Here is a 7,030-nt window from a genome sequence, read left to right as displayed (position 1 = left end):
CCTCCCATTCCTGCAAAACCTCTTCAGTGAGCTGATATTTTGCAACTGTGATCAATACAACCACAAGAAAGCTAGTTTCCTTTCTGAAATAGCATATTCCCAGTTCTGCTCCTTCTGTGCTCCTATTGGACCACAGACAGATCAGGCTGCTAGAGGGCTGGGGTAACTCTGGACTAGAAAAACGAGATAACTTTATTTTCTGAGAGATTTTAGTCTTCACACGAAACCAATTTCACAGGCAGGTAAAATAGAAAAGTTGAGTTCTACAAACTACCAAAACACTACAGCTGGGATTTAACTGTCAAGATATACACACCTATAGCTCTGCTAGTCTTCTCAACTGCTGTAGAGTTGAAGAAAAATAGGTACCTTCTACAGCATGATTCATGTCATCCTGAAGTGAGTATCTTAGGGTAAGACAAAGAGTCCCTACTTTTCAACTATAAAGGCAGCCTAAAGGACTAGTTCAAATGACATCTATTTCTCAAGTGACAGCTGCTTTATGAACATCTTCAGTTACACAAGATTACTCCAGTTTCAAAAATCAAAATCTTCCTGTGATCCAGATCAATAGCTTTCACCTTTCAAAGAAAGGTATTGGATCCATAACTATTTGAAGACTGAAGTACTATATAGCCATACGACAGAGCACATCTGTAGGTATGCCTATTCCTTTTGATTACACGTATACATTATAGTATTTAAGCTCTTTTTTTTTTTTTTTTTTTTTTTTTGCCAGTGACAGACTAATTAATATTGTAACTGTAAAAAACAATACTAAATCTGAAAGATAATGTTTCTTAATTAGAAAAATAAAAACAAAGCCTAAAAACTAAAAACAAACAAACAAAACCCACAAAGAACAAAACCAATCAGCATTCCCCAGGCTGTGATACTGTTTGAATGTCCAGGAATATAGCATATTGTCATAAGTATTTTGAATGTTTTTTACTTTTTTGTGCACAGAACATGATTACAAACAGTCAAGATACAGTAGCTCAAAGAACACTTTATTAAGGCTTTATTAAGGATTAGTCTAGGCTACTTATAGCTGATACATAGCATTACTCTTTTTGAAGCTGTACCATAAGCAGCTCAGTAAGGCACACGTGAAAAGCTATTGCAAAGGAAAGTTTTTCTTTTTACAACATTGTCATCAAAATTTACTGGTATATTAAAAGTTCTAATTTGACAATAAGTTTTCTGCGTTTTTTATGGTATGTGATATATTATACAAATTACATTCACAGAGGAACTGGAAACACAATAATTAACAACTTAAAGATCTTCTAAATGCCAACTCTATTTCATGGGCTGACCAAGAACATTAAAAAGTCATGAAAGATGTTAGAGAACATATTCCCCAAGATTAAATTATTCCTGAAGGGAAGATTAAAGCAGTTTACAAGCCTATATCTACTGCAAGAATATAGTCATGGAAAAAAGCCAACCAAAAAGCCAACACAAATAACAAGGATGAAAATAAGAACGTACTACAGCACAGTCAAACAATTTCTGATACATTCCCCCTTTATTGGTTGATATGTAAATTCAATAATGAGGTAAGTATAAGAGTGTTTTTTTTGTTTGTTTTTGTTTTTGTTTTTAAGTGTAAGAAACATGAAGCAAATATTTGTTTTTTTAATCTTTTCAAAGAAAGTTTTCACTGCCTCCTCTATCCATACACCTTTATGCCTTGCCAAAAAATAACAACAATAAATAAATAAAAAGGAGTTGTGTATCTGCCATTTTCCCTTAGAGTAATAGAAAGCCCTCCTGGAACAAACATCAGCATCTTTGGCCAAACACAACAGCCGCAACCTAATGCAACTAGTTAGTTCCAAGATTATTGGCAACTAACTGGCCTATCAATTACAGGGGTAATAACTCATCCAGAAAATACAAAGCATTCAATAAAAGAAAGAAGCACAGATGCAGGACTATATGAGGGACAAAAACTAGATCATATTTGTTTTCTATGCAAACCTCATTACTGTCTTCCTCCAGGTGTTCCTTTTGCTTACTTGACTTTAACAAATCACCACAGTCTGTTAGTAGATGTTCACATGAATAAAAATATTTGCTTTTACTCTAGCAAAATCTTACCTGAGCAATGACAAGTATTTACTGATATAGAATTTTGTGAACTACTTACAAGTGAAAGTTGAACTCCTTCAAAGTCAATCATGGCTTACTTTTTACTCCGTGTTAGTTAACAAACTGGGAAAATCATGTTGAAAACGAAATGCTTTCTTCATTAGGCTGCCTGAGCTTTCTTGAAAAAATAAAATAGTATAGTAGGAGTAAATATTGTTATGCCTAATAACAGTCTTACTAAATAAATAAATAAATAAATAAATATCAATTACAATTTACCTAGTAATTACTAGGTAATTACTAGTAATTACCTAGAAAACTTCAACTAGCTTTTTCACACTCAGTCACTCAGTCTGAAAGAAAAAAAAAAGTTATTGGTAATACAAACTTTTGCTAGCTTTATGTAATTGAAGCTATCTTAAATACTAGCTTCTAGCATTCCAGTGAACAAAGTGGTCATTTGCTAATTGTATACCTTTATGTTGCTGATAAATAATGACTGCCAGCGAAGTGATTCAGCACAGAGAGTGCACAATTCACCCATCTTTCCCTCATTTGCAGAAGTGAATTTGTTTTACTCTCTATCCTCCTTGTGCAGGATACTAGACACCCCTGGGAAATACCCTGTGAACCTTTCTTGTACACAATTAAGGAAGGCCCCAGAAAACACTCCTGTGAAACAAGCATCTTTACAAATATTCTCATAATGGATGTAAGTAGAACAGTAACTACCAGCTTATTTGAAAGGATCCTCCCTTCCTGTTCCTGAACCAGTCTTTGAAAAACACCTGTGTGCATTTTTTATTCATTATTCATCACTGGGGAACAAATACGGCCTCTGTTTCCTCAAATAACAAACTGAAATTATGATATGGTTGCTTGTTTTTCCTGAGAAATCTTGCACATATGGAATGTCTTCCCACCTCTGAGGTCCCTTGGTTTGTTCAGTCCAGAGCACAGGAGACTTGAGGGGAGGCCTCATGGTGGCCTGCAGCTTACTCATGATGGAAGCGGAGGGGCAGGCCCTGAGCTCTGCTCACTGGGGACAGCAACAGGACTCGAAGAAACCCAAAATTTTTCCCATCTTTTTCCTCCCTTAACGTTATAACCCCAAACTAAAAGGTATACTGACACTGACAAATTCTGAAATGGTAACTGTAACACTCCTTTCTACTTACCTTTTAAACATGAAATACTAAAATCCATGCTAAATAATCTCACACCCATATGATGACGGAAACTGGTCATTCTTCAGGAGAGTAAGGCAGGCAGCTGGGCTGGGAACAACTGCAGCCATCCAATTTCAGCCTATCTTGGTATCTGATTTTAATCTACTTATATGCATGTTTTTCTAATACTTTAGATGAACGCATTATGGCCCCTGGCAAGTTTGGAATGATTACTTACCAAGACTTTCCCTTAAAAATAAAAAGGAAGAGGAGGGAACCACAAAGGTAGAACTTTTTGCATCCCTTTCTTGCTGTATGTGATAAATATTCCCAGTACTGGCTATGCTAAAAAAAAATTCTACATTCTTCAAAAATAAATCCCCATGCAGCTGTCCACTTCACAGTGAAGGAAGGTTCTATGCCTATTCGGAGATGACCTTACAATGCATCTGACAACCTTTCTTGAATTCCACACAGCAGTAGTAGGCAGATGACATTCCTCTTGGCTCCAGGAAGTACAGGAGCTGAAATCCTGTTTAAATGCTGCAGAGAATGTAAGCACTCTTCTACTTCTACCTCTTCTCTAGAGTTGGATTTAATTACCTCTTTTCTATGGCTTCCACAATGGGCAAGCAGTGTGTATTCCAAACAGGGACTTTTCTCATTTAAGAGTCACTGAGAATGGTCAAAATTTTGTTCTTCAATCAATCAGTCTCTGCCACCTTTCCTGTCTACTGATATAATAAATGTCAGAAAATATTACCTTCAAATATACTGAAGTGAAGCAAAATCAGCAGCCATGGAGTTTATCTATGCTGACGTCCATTTCCACACTATATTTTCCAAGCTCTGCAGACACGTTGCTGTGAAAATGATATTGTTATTGTTTGCCCTCCCTGACTAATGTTTAAAGCCATGATCACTATAATAGCACCAACGCTGAATAGAAAACAATGTAGATCAGCACTCTCCCAGTACTATTGACAACTGAAAGAATAATTACCTTAATTTACCTAGTGTCAGAGATATGCACACTTTATAATAACTGTAAGCATATATTCTGAAAAACATTTCTAACTCACAAGACAAAATCTTTGTTATGTCCTATGAGTTAATTTCTCCAGCTGAGGTATGCACATGTATGTTCTACTTCTAACTTTTTAGTTCAAAGATACAATTACTTAGATATATGCCTGTAAATTATCACAATTCAGTAACATTTTATGAATCAAGAAATGTTACAAACTAAGCAGATAATGAAGATATTAGTATTTTGCCTGGAAAAAAGACTGACTAGTAATGTACAGAGTCCTGAAATCCTACAGAGAGTTCTGAGGAGGAGATCAGCATTAAACAAGAGACTAGACCCATAGAAACTGGTAATTCTAGAGAATGAAACACATAGCCTGGAGTTAGTTATTTTGGATCTTTCATAGGAGATGTAACAAGGGATTTAAAACAGCATACTAGCAGGTAAAGAGGACTGCGTGAGTGCCAGATAGGAAAATCAAAACTACTCAGTCTTGCTGCTGCAGCTTCTTTGTCCTCCCCAACTAGTGTTTATAACTATGATGTGGCTACTGTACCTACTTTGAAATCAGTTGATTGTGGATTATTTTCCATGATTCCCAAACATATGCATTTCCTCCAAAGAGGCAAAAGGTGCAAGTGTTCCACAGCTGTGATTTTTGTTGAGCTCATTGTGTAAGTCAAGGTCTGTTTTGTTGGGCATTGTGACACTGAGCCACTTCAGAAAAAATAACAAGGATCAGTGACTAGTCCAGCTATGCAGGCACCAAACCTTTTAGCTATGAGAAGCAGTTACAGGAACACTCACCAGAAGCGTGAATGCTCAACAACCTCATAGTCTTACACATTAGAAACAATATTGACTTAAACATTTACCAGCCTACATGGAAGAGATATATTCACACAGATTCTTTATAGTAGTACTGGAAAATGTACAGGTATACTAATTTAGACACCCTACTCTGAAAATCACCACTATGTTGGACAGTCTGTATCATATAATCTTCAAAAACAAGCTCAAGAAAACTGCTTAAATGGTCAAAATGAGGCTTTCCTTTCTGCTAATATTTAACTTACAGAACTTTTTGTTCATAGCACATTTTGTTTTCCCTATTGTCTCTGCACATATTTGTCATTAAGTACAGCAGTTCATCCATTTTGATTATATTCAGATCTCCACTCATCACCACACCTATCTAATCTGATTAACATAAAGTGATGAACATTACTGTCATTAAATATGACTAAAAGGCCTACCAGCTGAATAACCTTACTTGACAAATAAGGATATTTAAGAAAAAAACTCTCTGTTCTTCTTTTCTACCATGAGCTCCTTAAGATTTCATGTTCAAATAATCACCGTACAAAATGGCAAGGGATAAATTATCAGTATGATATTTAAGGAATTTGATTCAGAGCCTCTTGTAATAAAATAGCCTTAAAATCACTCACTAACATGTCTAAAACACATAAACAATCTGTGGAAATTATTTCAAAAGGGAGGCTGTATCTAGAAAAAACAATACTAATTTTCAGAGTCATGGGTGAGGCAAATATCATGAGCCCATGGGAATCTAGGCCCGAGCACCTCCTCCCTGTCCTCTCCCTCTGCCCTTGGTGCTCACAGGACTGACTGTTTCTCACTTTTTTTTCCTCAGTACCTGGGAAACATTTTCACCTTCTTAAATGTTTTCACGGTTTGGCTGGTGGCCTCAGCTGTGGCGTCTGTGTCAGTTGGGGAACCGGCTGGAACCGGCTGTATCCAGCACAAAGCAGCCGCTGGTCTCCTCACAGAGGCCACTCCACAGCCCTCACTAACAAAACTGCACTGGGGTGCCCAACATATATTCCCCAATGATAAACACTAACCAAGACAAAGTAATGACTTCTAGCCTTTTTTGCCATTAGTATAACTTAACAAAGGGACAGTAGTTTAGTTGCAAAGGTGCTGGCAGCTCTGCTCACTTCTAGTGAAGGTGGCCTGCTTGTGCAAATGGCGGACAGGCAGAATTACCAGTTGTTTACATTCTTAAAGATGAAGAGAGGCAATACAGCTTTCAACGATTTTTAAACACCTAAATTCTCACCATTTTAAAACTCTCTATTAGTAGTTTATATGTAAATGCACATAAAAGTTTTTGCTATTTTAGACATGCAACATAACTTTTAAAAATGAAGGTATAGTTTTGATAAATACAAAGACTGGGTAAGATAAACAAGAAGGTATGAAGGAAAAAGCACTGTAGAATTTAATTTACTGACATGAATAAAGAATGTAGGTTTATGGTTATCAAGAATAGGTCTATTTAAAGATAAATACAAATGAAATAATTAAAATATTAAATTGGAAAGCGAGATGATCTTGCCTCCCACAAGAACAGGGGAAAAAATCATTAATTTGCATATGAAGAATGTTTTGATTGCCACAACATAAGAATTCCCTTGTTAAGATGTGAGAATAATACATTTAAGGCCATATGAATGGTCATGTCTTTTACCTACTTTCATTAGCAATTGTTTAAAAGAATCAATTTAATTTTTATTTTTTTTTTTAAGGCACATTAGATGACAGACACCCCCAAACCGTATCTGGAAAAATATTCTGAACATAAAGCACTTGAACTGATTTTATGTACGAATGCTTGAGCTAGCAAATAAAAGTTATATTTTAGATTCAGGGAAATCACATTCATAGAGAGCAAGGATTTGAGCAATTTTAAGATATTACAACCCTG

The 7,030-nt window shown here is 35.9% G+C and overlaps 1 long non-coding RNA gene across 2 annotated transcripts; it reads right to left on the bottom strand.

The window, feature by feature from the left end:
- Positions 1–1,512: 1,512 nt before the first annotated feature.
- LOC311443516 lies at positions 1,513–6,237 on the bottom strand. 2 transcript variants are annotated; one of them, XR_014697305.1, is made up of 4 exons: positions 5,957–6,237; positions 4,030–4,129; positions 2,409–2,450; positions 1,513–2,275 (listed from the first exon to the last, which is right to left on the bottom strand). It is a non-coding gene; the product is annotated as an uncharacterized lncRNA (long non-coding RNA). The 2 variants fall into 2 exon arrangements; XR_014697306.1 differs by having other exon boundaries at positions 1,513–2,271.
- Between the last annotated feature and the right edge of the window lie 793 nt (positions 6,238–7,030).

The sequence above is a fragment of the Aythya ferina genome, assembly GCF_964211825.1.
Source record: "Aythya ferina genome assembly, chromosome: 12".
NCBI lineage: Eukaryota > Metazoa > Chordata > Aves > Anseriformes > Anatidae > Aythya > Aythya ferina.
This window is presented reverse-complemented; position numbering and strand designations above follow the sequence as displayed.